This window comes from Numenius arquata, chromosome 10 (assembly GCF_964106895.1).
Source record: "Numenius arquata chromosome 10, bNumArq3.hap1.1, whole genome shotgun sequence".
NCBI lineage: Eukaryota > Metazoa > Chordata > Aves > Charadriiformes > Scolopacidae > Numenius > Numenius arquata.
The window spans coordinates 16,031,678-16,046,337 of NC_133585.1; the positions used below are offsets into that span (position 1 = coordinate 16,031,678).

The 14,660-nt window shown below is 40.6% G+C and overlaps 1 protein-coding gene across 3 annotated transcripts in view; it reads right to left on the minus strand.

The window, feature by feature from the left end:
- Positions 1–14,660, minus strand: part of JMJD1C (jumonji domain containing 1C) — a 166,657-nt gene that overhangs the window by 40,685 nt on the left and 111,312 nt on the right. The gene's annotated exons all lie outside the window — the stretch shown is intronic.

The following is a 14,660-nucleotide window of genomic DNA, read 5'->3' on the forward strand; positions in this document are numbered from 1 at the left end:
ATGTTATGTTTACTTGTAACATTTCTGTTTATTTTCCTAGATGTGTTTTAGAGTACAATATTAAGTAGTTTGATGCTAATTTTACTGATTGCCTACAAATCCTTGTGTTATTTTTAGAAAAAACTTAAAAGTGCAACATAGTGCTAGAAGTTATTTCATGGGAACATGGTATGTCAGATCCCACATGTGGCCAGACTTGTAAGCTATTAATAGGATCACACTTTCATAAATACTGTCTTACTACAAGCTAAAATTGCCCTCTAAAGACTTTAATGTTTACAGATATGCAGAAAGAATTGTTTAAATAATTATTAAATGAATTTTTTTAAAAAAAATCTGTTCTCCATATCTGTAAAATGTAGTACGGACATGCTGCGCATAAACATATATATAAAACCCACAAAAATAATGCATAAGAGAAACAGACATTCTGCAAGAAACACCATTACTGATTTTCAAATATGTAGGTCTTTGTTATTAGGTATTTTCCAATAAGACATTCTTTAATTTTTATGTTTATTATATTCAGTTCTCCTGGAAAAGATCCTTTTTCGCTATTTGAGTAGGACATCATCTGGGAAATTAAGACATACTTGGTGGCACTGTCCTCTTAACAAGGGAAAACTAGGCACAAAATCTGGTTCAAATCCTTGAAAGCGTGGCTTAAATCATCATTCATCTCTAGACTCTTAGAACCTATTTCTCTTTATTTCAGAGCAAACTTGTTATTTCTGCCTTTGAGGCTGTGGCAGAGAAATAAAGCTGCACCGCTGCCTGGCGACTCCTCATGCAGAAGACAGCCTTGAAAATCCGTGAGCTGCAGGAACATTCATTTGTGCCGAGAGAACTTCAGACAGCTAAAATAATCAGAGCGATTCTCCACATACAAAATGTAAAATGTTTTATCAGTACTGCAGCTGAGATCAAGTAATTTCTTTCCTTGATCTCCAACAAGTTCCTTGATGTTTCACAATTTATTATGAAGAGCTCCAGCCACAGAATAATAAAGATACAAGCAACACTCAGGGAATCGTGCATTGCTGCCAGGCCCTCAAGTGACATGAGCAATTTCTCTCTATTCATCTGGATGAGATTATTCCTGCTAACCCACTGATCACAGGATGTCTATTTCAAATTCAAAATTCACTTCCTGACACTTGAAGATTTGCTGTGCTCCATTATGGAGAATGCATCAATGCTTTGGTTATTAGAGGAAATGACTCTCTCCCTAGGCTTTTGAGAAGGATATGGCCTCGGACCCAAAAGGAATGGTCAAGATCATTGTTTTAATATATGTAAAATGAAACAAAGTAAAAGTAAGGAGAAGAGCAAAGGACCTCTACCAGGTTAAAAACACCAAGTATGTTCCTAGCATTATCAGAGGCACAAGAGGGTCAGCACTAAAATTTATTCAAGGATGGCACATCCTCTCCCAAGGCAATCTAAAAAGGGTATTGGCTGTTCTATTGTCCTGTGCAAATCCGTGTTTGCATTGATCCTACAAACAGAAGCAACACCACCACTGGAAAGAGAACACGATTTGCCAGGGGAACCCAACAGACTCGGGAACTGGAGCTGTGTGATGGTCATTCATCTCTCCTCCTTCCCATGCAGTCTTTTTCACAGCAGCTGCAAGAGACTCCTGTACCCAAGATTTCCCCTCTCACATCCACAAGCATTGGACCTAAGGAACAGACCGAGACACTTCCAATACTGAAAGTCTGGCTGTCTTAAAAATGCAGTTAATATGCAGATCTTGTACATTTTGAATAATTCCTTCAGTCCCATCTATGAAAATTTTCCTCTTCATTTCAAGATCATACACATTGGTTAGGTACCCTGAAGCCAGACCTGTTACTCTTAACATTATTCTACCTCGGTAAGTTCTTTATGCCAAGTTTTTGAGCCTCTGTGTCGTTTTGAGCCACTTTTGATTTGTTTCTGAAGGCAACACACACTGCTTTGCCTTTTTTTTTTTTCAGATTTCACATCCTTCCTAAGCATCTTGGCCTTCTTTGAACTTGACACTGAAAATACTGATGATCCTACAGACAGTACATTTGAACCTGTTGTATCTCCTATTCAGATCCATGACGCATCAGTACATTTGATTGAGAGTGCTCGGTGTGAGCACTCGGAAAAGGAGACTGCAAAGTCCATTTTGTATATGACTTTCCTCACTTGGAGAAAGATGAGCTCATCTCAAAGATGAGGTACGTAAGACATGAGTGAGGTCAAATATCCATTGCACAAACTGCACGCAGGTCTGATCTGACTGGAACTATGTAGAGGATATCAAAAGAGAACTCAGGGTTTCTAAATCCACACACACACACAGAAAATAGGTATTTAACATATCACCAATCACGGGCTGGGGAGGGGGGAGTGTTTTGCTTCTAGACATGAACGTGCTATACATTAGTCAATAACAATCAGTGAGGCAAAGCAAAATTGTAACTGACAACTGAAGCTCAGTATCAAGATACCAAAAAAAAGGTTCCTCAAATGTCAAAAATCCTGTTCTGTGTACCTATTCCATGTATCTATGAGAAAATGTGTGTGCCATGACTGGCCATTTTCCACCATTAATCTTAAATATGAACATCTAAAACCCAGGAAATTAATTGCCTAAGGTATTAAACTATACGGAGATGGCCTTACACACGTCATTTTAGCACACACTCACTGACTGGCAGAAACAGGCAGACAGAGCAACAAGCAAGGCTGATGACTTGCAGTCCCTTCCCTCTCTTGGCACTGAAGACGAGCAGATGACTGCAGTTGTCCAGGTTTTTTCCTTACCCTGTACTTATAATGCTCAAGAAACACAACTCTGTCTACAAATTTGAACCCTGGCAATTATGACCCTCAGTTTTCCCCTCCGTCTTGGTCGAAGTAGCAAGACTGACAGAGTAACCCACAGGAGAATTAAACGCCCTGTAGGATTTTTCCTCCAGACTTTTGTTCATTTGAAAGTGGTTTCATTCACAAAATTAAGTATGGTACCCTCTCCTAGACTAGATTTTCCACAAGTCCTGGAATACCTCCTCCACGAGGACATTAATGCTGGTTTGAAATCCTTATGAAATGCAAATCAGAATGCAAATCAAATAAATGGGACTGCAATTTTCTTCTTTAAATTTACTGTAGGAAGTTCTTTATGTACTTCATACAGCAGTGCCACTTGCCCCAAAATTACTATATGCAATACTGGGAAAACAACAAAGGGCGTATGGGCTAGAAAGATATGGTCGAGATAATCCTTCCTGCCCTTCTGGAAGACAGTCACATGAAGCAATGTGACTATCAGAAGCTTGCCAATCTATGTGAGGTTTCTTAGATCTTTGCTGCTATGCTTCCTTCTTTCCAGACCAAAGAATTCACTTCTGGTGGAGTGGGCTTTCTGTTTAATTATCCAAAGGATACTTGAGTCAGCTGCATGTCTCTCTAGGTGAGAATTCTCACCTGCTGGGGATGTGCTTGACTCCTAGGAAGTCCTGAGAAGAATAAAGAATGAAATTTTCCCAAATAACAAAGTGATCCAGTGTTTTTCTGAGTATAACTGTTCTTTCTTCTGGTGGAAAATAATGGAACCGGTTGGAAACTCCCGACCATACCATCGGGTGGTTAAGATACCACGCCGCTCTAACCAGAAAGTACAAATCTTTACTCAGAGAAGCATTTTCAGTGAGCTTATTCAGACAAACATATTTATCACTTAAAGCCACAGGTGAACAAGTGTAGATCACTTATAATACTTCTAAATTCTTCTAAGTCATGCATCAAACAGCAATTTCAAAGACAGTAACCACAGAAAAACAAGTCAAAAGCCAAATACATAGAAAATTCTCCTACTCAAGCCCCATGCACAAAGAAAGTACTGTCCACGATACTGAGAGGCATCTCTAGACAAGCCAAACCTGCACGCTGCCTAAAGACCATATAAAGTGCCTTCTGAAAGGCACAAATCAAATGATCACAAGCCCCTCTTCCGGTTTTGCGCAGCTGGGCACGTGTGTGGTGGGAACGCCTGCACATTCCCACAACTCTCTACCTTCCCAGCAAGACTTGCACTATTGAAGCAAGATGTTTCCTCAGCAATTTAAAATACTTCTCCAAGTCACTGTTCACAAACTTACGGGGTAGAAACGAGTTCATCAAATTGAGAGATGAAACCTGGAGCACAAAACAACAAATAAAAAGTGGGTTCAAGTAGCTGCCCCTACCCACAATCACACAGGCTCCATATAGGAGGGTGTAGGAACTCCAGTCAGCTGTCAACTCTCGATTTTCAGTGAAGAAGAGAACTGACTATATGCATATTTTTTTCCCAGGAAAACCAGTCCTGGAATAACAGTGGCTTTTGGCACCGGAAACGCTTAAATTGGAACCCTGAAGATCAAGCTTCAACACAAGCCGTGCATTAGAACCTTCAAACATTTACGTGGGAAAGCGCCTTCCTTGGCCACGATGCCTCTGCATTTGGCTTCAATGCATCAAGGACATCTTTTTAATATCAGTAGGAATTCATTTCAGCTAGTGTTTTACAGAGAAAGACTAAGTAGATTTTGCAGTCCTCGCAAAGGTCAACACCACATTAGTCCTCACCATCTGTGGCTTAATTAACTATAGCTTCCTCTGGCTGCTTAGTGGTTTTCTGAAAATTTAGGACACGAATTAAATGAAAACTAGTACATAACCAACCTGAGAGTCCTGTTTACAACGTTTACACAGTATGTGCTGCACATGGAAATAAGCATTTTGTTAATACTTTAACAGTAGGGGAATCACATTTAAATTCAAACAGTGCAAATGAAAAATTCAGAGATCGAAGTGTAAAAAGCCTGAGCCTTCAGTTTTCTTGTTTCATGAGTGAATATCTTGGAATCAGTTCCTATAAAATGCCCCCCTCCCCTTTTTTTGTCTTTTTTTTTTTTTCCTTTTTGTACCAAATAATTTTACAACTGCATGGAACTTCAGCAACACAGAAATTCAATTTGGAAACTGCAGTCTGAATAACAAGGAATAAGGTAAGTCAGCACCTGCCTACCAATTGCCTCAACAGTCTTCAGAGAGCAGTGGCAGCAAAAAGTATTGTTTTTAAAATCTAGACTGCTGAGAATTCATACTAGTCCTCTAATGCCGTCTTTTAGGAGGTTATTTTCTCCCATGAAAGAAAATTCTCTCCTTATTTTCATTCCTTGATAATTAGCCTTCCTTTTTCTTCCTCTTTTTATCTTTCACTGTCACCTGACGTATCTGATTATATCACTGACCTGTAATCTATTTCACCAATTGTAACTTCTTAACAACCATCAGTCTTAATATTGTCTGACATCAGAGTAAGCAGGGGAAAAAAAAGCCACAAAACAAAACAGTGACATAAAATCTGGGTAGGGAGAATACCAAAGATCTTAACAACAACATCACTTACTAATTGGCAGTATCCCTCTTCCCTGCTATAAGACTTTTTTACAGTGGCAAAAGATGAAAATCTAACTAAAGCATAGATAAACTGGCAGCAACTGACACCCCTGAGGGTATCACCAGGCAAGTGCTGCCGAGGCCACAGGGACCACACCAAAACCCTACGGGGAAATCATCAAGTTTAGCCAAGACTAAAATATACAGATCTTCTGTTGCTTCACCCATCTTTCTAGACACACACTCACGCATAAACCACTGGTAAACAGTATATTCCTTATTCCTCTCTGACAAGTGAAAGGCCACCCCAGCTGCCAGGCCGCTGCAGCTGGCGGGCAGGAGGTCAGAGAGGCGCTGAAGGCTGCAGGGCTGTGCTGTTCCGCACAAGCCAGCGGAGAAATGCCATCCCGGAGGGAGCCGCTCCAGGGGGAACGCATCGACCCGACCCACGAGGGCAACCTCGCTCCAGGCTTCTCACCAAGGGCAACGCTAGCCAGAAACACCAAGGCTACAGAAGGCTAGAAAGTTTTTTTGGGAGATGGTAACTTCCCTGTTTACCTTAAACGGCTTTGTCTGAGCGGAGAGAAGAGGCTTAGGCTTACCAGGCGACGCTACTGCTTTCTATGTAAACCCAACCCACACTTGACCTATTTTCTGCCGTTCTGAGCGCACGGTCACAATTTACCTCATTCAAACCTGGCAGCTGCTGGGCTACATCTGAACCAGTTAAGTCAAGCTTGAAGGCACAACCCTGACCCCTAAACCAGAAACAAAGTCGAGCCGAGGTCAGCCCCACGCTCACACGTGCGGGGAGGCACGGGGAAAGGCAGGGGCGGGACAGGACGCTCTCCCTACGGCCAGGCAACAGGGATAACTAAGCCCTTCCCAACAAGGGGCTCTGGATGTGTTGTTGTAGAGAACAAACGTTTATAGGTATTTTGGACCACAAACATTTAAGATTAGGGGTTATTGTCGGTGCCTAACAGCAACGATTACGTTTCTGTAAGTAGAAAGTTAAAGCTACAGGGAAAAAAAAAAAAAAAAAAGATGAAGACTAAAAATTTAATAGTTTTCCAACTGTCAGTAAACTTAATAACATCTCTCAGGAAAAGCTATCAACATTTTTTCTTTTGCTCCCCACTCTTCCCTATGCCTAATACTACTCCCCACACACTCCTACTTCCTTCCTCATTTCACCTGTTCAATAATTAAAGAGTTGATGTGGATTTAAAAATTCTAATTACCAGGTTTGAGAATTAGGGGAGCAGGGCTGCGTACGCTTCTCAGGTCATCATTTCAGGCTTGAAGAAGCATCATTACACCAATTAGTTCAGTTCTGGAAGAATAACTCACACCCCTAAGAATACCAGAAAAATTATACTATTTTAAAGAAGATTATGCTACGGAAAATACATTAAAGTTAGGAATATAAATATACAGGAAAAAAATCTGACTCGTAGTCTAGTATTTTCCCTGATTTTAACTCACAAGTGCAAAAATAAACAGAGATATTCGCCTTCCTGTAAGACTACCAATGTCTCAGGTGAAACGGGCATGCTGGAGAACTTGCTTTTTACAAGTCAGCTCGTTATTCCTGTATCTGAAGATGAGAATCCAGTATGGAAAGGCAGAAGGGAAACTAGAGCAGCACATGGCATGAGCACGCAGCGGGGAAGCAAGCTTCCACCGATGGATAAGCAAAACAGAACCTGGGCTGGGCACATATTGTCACAACCTAAAAACTGCTCTAGTGACTTCTACAATAGTTTCATGTTTGAAAATAGAGATTAAAAAAAAAAAAAAAAATAGATGACCTTTATGCTCATGGGTTATATCACCCTCTCTGAGCCGCTGGGACAAAGTGCTGTCACTATAATTCCAATCTGGGTCCTGATCTGATTTACAGATTAGGAAGAAAACAGGAAAACTACTTGGTGTGACCGAGTGGGACAGAAAGGAAAAATTTCCTCGAGTGACAGATGTATCTTTTAGCATCTGATCCAAAGACTTCCCCAAACAAGTGGCTCCTACCCGCAAACCTGGTGGGCTGTCAGCTTCCACTTAGAGCGCTGTGGTGGCCAGTTGCACTACTTATGTTCTTCTCCACATACAAACAAATCAAAGGTCAAGTGAATAGCACTGCTCCATGTCCATCTTCTCCCTCATTTTGATGACACAGCTATACATTTGCTTTTCTTTTTTTTCCACTGAATCACACTTCCTTCCCCTTCCTTGCTGCAGCCTCCATACATTTATCACCACCATCTCAGCATTATGCAACTTTGTCCTAATTTTACATTTTGTTTTATCTACTCCTAAGAGGAACAGGGAGGGAGTACTGGTCCTACCCCACTCAGCCAGTAACTCCCAAGTCATGTGGCGATACTGGAACAAGCCTTTGAGTCGCTTACCAAGCAACTCAATGCCACTATGGGAAAAGAAACCTCAAAGTGCAGACGTTTCCCTGAAGCAAGCAATTAGCAGAGTGAAGTTGATGCTAACAAGGAGAGCAGCTAAGTGAGTAGATTAGAGAAAAATCTTTTGTATGTTGATATTAAAATTTAAACTGAGACCCAGACACCCTGTGAACAGCTTTCAGAAGGTATCTAACAACTCCCCACATTATACCAGCTGAAGGACAAGCTGTACGGATGGAAGTGTTTTAAGGGAGAAAAAAAAAGTACATAATGTTTATCATCATCAGTTGTCTGGACTAGTAGGCTGCTAGCAAGGCAGTCTAACGCCCCCAGAAATCAAGCCAAGAGATCAGCTCTTGCTCAGTCTGGGCATTTTAAAGGAGACACATCTTCCTTGTATCAGGGGCAGCAGAAGTTACTTGCGGCAGCTTGAACTGGAGGAGTTGGAAAGTTGCACACCGCCACCACAGATAATGAAAGACCAGATAGTTCACCTCGTATCTCATGGTACTTACCTCCACCAAATCTCTTATCTCATGGTAGTTACCTACACCAAATCTTGTATCAGTTGCATTACTCAGCAACACAGTATTATTTGACAAGAATACTGACAACTAAAAGTTTACTGGATTAAAGAGCAAAGGTCTCTCAATTCAAATCAGCAGAAAAAAAACCTGTAAAACACTATCTGATACGTGGCAGACTGATGACAGCTCCTACAGTCAACACCACCTCCTAGAAACATGCATCCAAGTGTCTCACTCTTGTGAATGACTCTCTGCTCTGTAATTGGAACTACCACCAACTTAGGTTACCGGCAGCCAGAGAGCTACCTAGTCTCTTCTGCAGATGTCCTCAATCCTATTTTAACAAATCTGAACTCTCCAGGAGCTCTGGGAACATACAGCTTTCCAGCTCCTTTCCCCCAGTAACTCATGAGGATTATGGGCAAAACACAAATCCTTCCCAACAGTAAAAATATCTTAGTTGCTTTTTTATTGTCAAGAGGAAAGAATACATCAGATCTCTTCAAAACGTTCTTGAAAGCCAGCTTCAGTAGAGTTTGGTCCACTTAATTACTATTAATGTTTTTTCTCGAGTGACTTTGCGGGCTTTGTTTGAAAACATGTTTCTTAGAGTAGTAGGTGCTTCAGAACAGTGTTGCCAACATGCCGGTAATACGAAAGTAGTTCAGAACACATTTCTCTCATGTTTTTAGTAAGTATCACTGCATTTGCACAGAACTTTTCAAAATAAATTCCTAATAGGATTTAAGACAGCACTGCAAGGAAGCAATGCATCTGCGTTGGGAAAACAATTAGTACATTTTCTTGCAGAATTTCATTCAGAAGAAAAAACTCTGGTCCACAGACTCTCCGACCGTCTGGCTGGGCATTCAACAGCAAGCCCATCACTCTGCAAACATGGAAATGCTGTCTCTGCTCCGAGACAGTATCAGAAGCAATGCAGACATCATCGTGTGCTTTTTTTTCCTGCGAAGAGCTCCATTCTGACCTGCTGGAGCCATTTTAGGAATTTTCCCTATAAATAACAGAGGTCTGACCAGCTGGGATGTATATCATATTTGGATTAACACTACAGCTCTCTGCAACTCTCTCGAGAAAGCAGTAGCTGTGCCTTTTATAGAACAGAAGAATAATAGGTCTCACAAAGAGGAAAAGATTAAATTGCTAATCAGAAAACAGGGATGTTTCAGTTGTTGCTGCAATAAGCTCCTTGGGGTAAACTTCGGAAAGTCATTCAGTGCTTAAAATTGATACAATGCTCGTCTATTTCGCAATATTTTTCCACCCATAAATCTACTAGTACACAGAACTAAAAAATTCCTATTAAAAACATAATTCAAGACTGAACTACATCACTTCGGGGGCAGGGGAGGGAAGCCTGTCAAACACCATGTCTTACACATCCTGAAATCTGCTTTAACCTGATTTTATCTGCTGTATACCGAAGTGGCATGGAGCAGTACAAAGATAGCAAAATGAAAGAAAACCTTCACACTGGGTAAAACCCCAGCCTCTATGGTTGAAATAAAATTTCTAAACGGTGTGATTAAAATTCACTACTAAAATCATAAAACACAGCCTGTGAGATGCACAGAAGTTACTGTGCTTCAAACCCCCTTGCTCAGCAAAAGCATACTAAAATACTACTCCCAATAATGCTGGCAGACAGACACAAGAAGAGGGGGATGCAGGGGAAAAACCAGGAATAGTTAATTTTAATGCCATTCAAAAGACAGGAAATGTTTGCTAGACTGAAGGGGGGGGATCAGTATTTACAAACAATGGTATAAAAAAAACCCCAAACTTCAGAACTATATTTCATTATGTAGCATACTGTTAAAAATAAATGAACTTTGATCAAGAAATGTGCTGTATACCAGCCCTCTACATCAAAACAAATACAGCACTTTTTGTTTTATTAGTAAAGTTATTCCAATGTCTACGAAAATAGTAAGATTAATACTTGGTTTTAACTTTAAAAACATCAAGTTTGTATGAAATTACTTGAGTTTCTCCCCAGATGTCTGGCCTGGAAAAGGAATTCCATATACACACCTGGAACTGCTACAGCACTCAACCTCTACTAACTGCAGCTTGCTGAAGGCTGCAGAGCAATACTTCTGAAGCACTAACCCTAGACTATGCATTAGTACTTCTATTAGGTGTAATTTCAAAAACACATTTTGTAGAAAAAGTTACAGAGTAGCAGCCCTGAACAAAGTCATGTTGTATCAGAGGAAGGAACGAGAGCAAACAAACCATAAGCACTTCAATTAAATGAGCTATTGTGCTTATCACATCAAGCCAACACTTAATTCTGGTAAGAACACATCTCAATGAAATGCAGTTTCCCCCTACCTGAAACGCAGGAAGGGCTACTCTTTTCCTTCCCTGGGTAAGCACTCTCATGCAATGGCTGTGGTATTTTTACCTTCATTCACGCTCCAGAGTTCCCCAAAGAAGTAAGGATTCCTATTTCCAACATACAGCAACTATTTGGGGACACAAGAACATACTGGCAACGCACCATCTGGTTATAGGGTGAAACAGACTTCTCTAGGAGCCAACTTTGTGTCTGGATTATGAAAATAGTGTTGGGTCAAGAACATCAGGTAAGAAAAATACTTTAAACTTTCATTTTTAATAAATCAAATGTGAAGACTGGAAATTTTAAGGACAGGGAACTGAGAGTAAGGTGTGCTTCTCTTACTACTAAGCAGTATGTTCCATGGGCATTTACTGATGGAAAGAGTAATCATTTGTGATTACACAGGAAGTTCCAAACACTGGATGGATTTGTAAATTCAGTAATTCCAAGATTGCTTTTGAGAAGCAACTAAGATACTTCAGTGAAAGGCTTTGATCTTCACCTTCAAGGAAGAAAAAGGTTTTGTTCCATCTGTTCTGTTTTGAATTCCCAACTTTCAAATTATTTATTTTAATGCTATCTCCTGGAGTAGGATTAATGAAGTCAAGCCATGTAACCGAACGTCATTTTTGAAAAATTGTAGGAAGAGTAAAACAAGTTTCTCTATGACAGTGAAAGAAAACTAGTTTTCCCATGGATTTGCGACCTACCTCTGCTGTAGCAACCTCAGCTTATCCCAGGGACATCACAACTCTTCCCCCTTCCTCCTCATGTACCTTCCCACAGCCTTCAGTAGTTCCACCTGAACTCCCTACTACCTGGAGGAGCCACGCTATTTGTGGCAGCTATGCCACCCACCTGCTGACTGATGGCCTCCCCTCTGTGCTACCCATTTCCCTAAGGCTTGTCAGATCTGGAAGAACTCCACTCCTGCGTCAAACCTAGCCGAGAGAGACAAGAAAGTGACTAAACCCCTTATTTCTTAAGAAATCAAGGTAAAACCATTTTATTCCACCCATTTTGAGAATAAAGACAGATTAAGTCCTCAGGGAAGCAGCTCTTTTTCAAAGGTAGGCACAAATACAGGCTTAGACGAGATGATGCACATCTCCCTCTGACTCTAGAAGTGGAGGGTGCCAATCCCTCCTCCCTCGTTCCTCTCTCCTTGCGAGCACTCCGATGAAACTCTTCTGTCCCACACGTGTAACAGGGAGCAAGGACTGATATGAGTCATCTGACCCACTTCTAGCTGGACGCAGCCTTCTGCTTCCCCTCACGCTGGAACCGTACACCCAAACATAGATGTGTCGGTAAAAAGCTGTTTAGAGCATCGTTCTTTACGACGCTGCCAGAGCAGCCAGCTGGACTACTTATGGGTGGTCCAGACACCAGAGACGTGGGAAAGAACAGAGACTGCTCTTAAAGATGATGCTGAGAAGAGTTGAAGATGCAGAAAGTTGTGTGCACCTCTGTCACCCATGGAGGAAATGAAAGCAGAGGTGAGCACATGATGGCCACGGCCGCCAGCTGGCCAGCACCCGGAGTTCCCGAGCTGCTTCTGTCAACCTCAAAGGGTGGGTCCAACCCAAAAGCTCCTGCCTGGTCAGTGGAGGTACAAGTTTATGGGAAAAGCAATTTTCAGCTGCAGTAGCTATTTTAAAGCTTGAAGTTTAAAGTAAGAGAAGTCTAAAAGATGAGTGCACAGTATGATTATGGGGTGCTTAAAACGTAGACAGAAAAATACTATTTTATTCCTGTTTCAATATGTTTAAAGAATTTTGTATGTGTACATGTCATTACTACACAAGCCATGTTACATGACTGGCTTGCTCTTATGAGCAAACAGATCATGAAACCCAAAAGCATCCAGGCCTGAAATACCCAACGCCTGCCCAGAATAAACAGAAAAGGAGAGTTATCAGAGTTGCATAATGCCCTTTTCTCAAACCTTACTTCATGGCATACAGAATTTGAATTTGTAGTAGATTAAGTAAGATTAGAGCAGTATTAAATGAATCCAAAGTACCTCTTCCACGATTAGTGAGAAATGTTTTCATTATTATTACTTCAACAACCTTGAAGGTGTGTTAGACATTTGACCTGTCAGCTCTCACATGTGCAATGCACATTTAGAAAAAGAGCAAAGTACACACACCTATCACTGTGCACATAATACCTCCAACAAGGCATTTCTCAGTGCCCTATCTTTACATCTGCAACCTTCAGCACAGAGGCAGACCTTACCATTTTGAAACACTAAGGCAATAAGGCTTCTCTTTTTTTTTTTTTAAAAAAAAAAAAGGGAAAGAAAAAGTTGTTCGGAAGGAGAATAAGTAGTGTGGATCCAAGAGAGATTCTACTGTAGAGAAGAACTGAAGTGTGTTCTTCGTTCAGTCTTAACAGGACTATTTTTATTTTTTTTTTTAACTGAATGTGCAAGAGGATTTTTCAAGACTGTGTGCACATCCTTCCACTTCACTGAATGGTGAAATACCCTCTTTGCAGGAAGTTTAATGATTGTGAAGGAACTTAATTTTAATTCTTTGTCCTGGCTCAGCTGTGCACATTTGTTCCAGTGCTGTGTGTGCTCACAAGTCCTTTGGAAATATACTATCACAAAACGTGTGTGTATTTGGAAATATATAATCTATCACACACCCTGCTTTGCCCAACCCAGACACCCAGCTGAAACGCACTGACAGCTTGAGCAAAGCAGAGTCTTTCTGGGTCTTTCCATAAGTGTATTTTATTACGGAAAAACAATACATAAACCACTTTTTGTTATTCTTTATTTGCTTGTCCAAAGCATAAAGCAGTTGACTCCAGCTGCTTTGGCTAGTAACAGCAGAATCACACACTTCAGCCCTATAGTGCCCGTGACGGGTACTGCCAAACACCACCCAGACAAAAACACCACACTGATGAGGTCACGCATACCATATGCTGAGCTTTACTGCTTCACATCCCCATCTATAGTCTTTCAAATCAACCACAATGCTTAAACAAATTAAGGCATGATCAGCTTTGCTGCTGCTTAACTTACTACGGGTACCAGAACAAATAGAGACATAGCTGTCACAGAATAGTGCACGTAACGTTATTACAGAACATCATCTCAGTTATCATTATTTGATTTAGGTCACACTTGTAACTGTGTAGGCTTAATGTAGTTTTGTTTGAGATATTTCAATAAGAAGCATATTTGAAAGTGTGTTCACTTTCATTCTATAGCAGAGCCACTTTAAAACCTCCCACATTTGTCAATTTTTACTTAAAATATACATCATATACTGTGAATGCAAAGAAGAAAAATATTAAGGACCTGACTTACACCTCACACCTCAAGCCTATGTTTCTTACAGATACTAGTTTGACATAGAAAATGCATGTTGTAAATTTTACGTCTATCATTTCCTGCAAAGGAACATAATTTTCATGTCATTGCTAAGCAAAGTACCACACAGCAAATGTTCGAATCTGCTTTCTCCTCAAGATCCCCTTGTCACTGCCATAAAAAGAACTACATGACTAAATGGTCTGACCATCCCAGATTAATGAATGAGTCATCCTCAGTCACACACAAGTTTCACGTAGACAATAATACCATTCGTATCCTCTATGAAGCAACAGAGATAAAAGCCACCGGAAACAAGTTGTAGGTTGGTGTTTAAGGCACCACACATACAGAATCTGAGGAATTTTTATGGAGAAGGGCAGGATTCAAAGCAGTACCCACGTAAGGGAAAACCAAAATCACATAATACATCTAGCTGTAAAGAACAAATTCACTGACAAGTGTAATACTTGCTATAGAAAACCTTGTTAAGATATGAATGAAAAAAGGCTAGTATAGTGCAGCTGCATAGCCTACTTTTAACAACGATATTCAACTAGCTCTTATGAAGGTTGTTGATTCTCTTAACA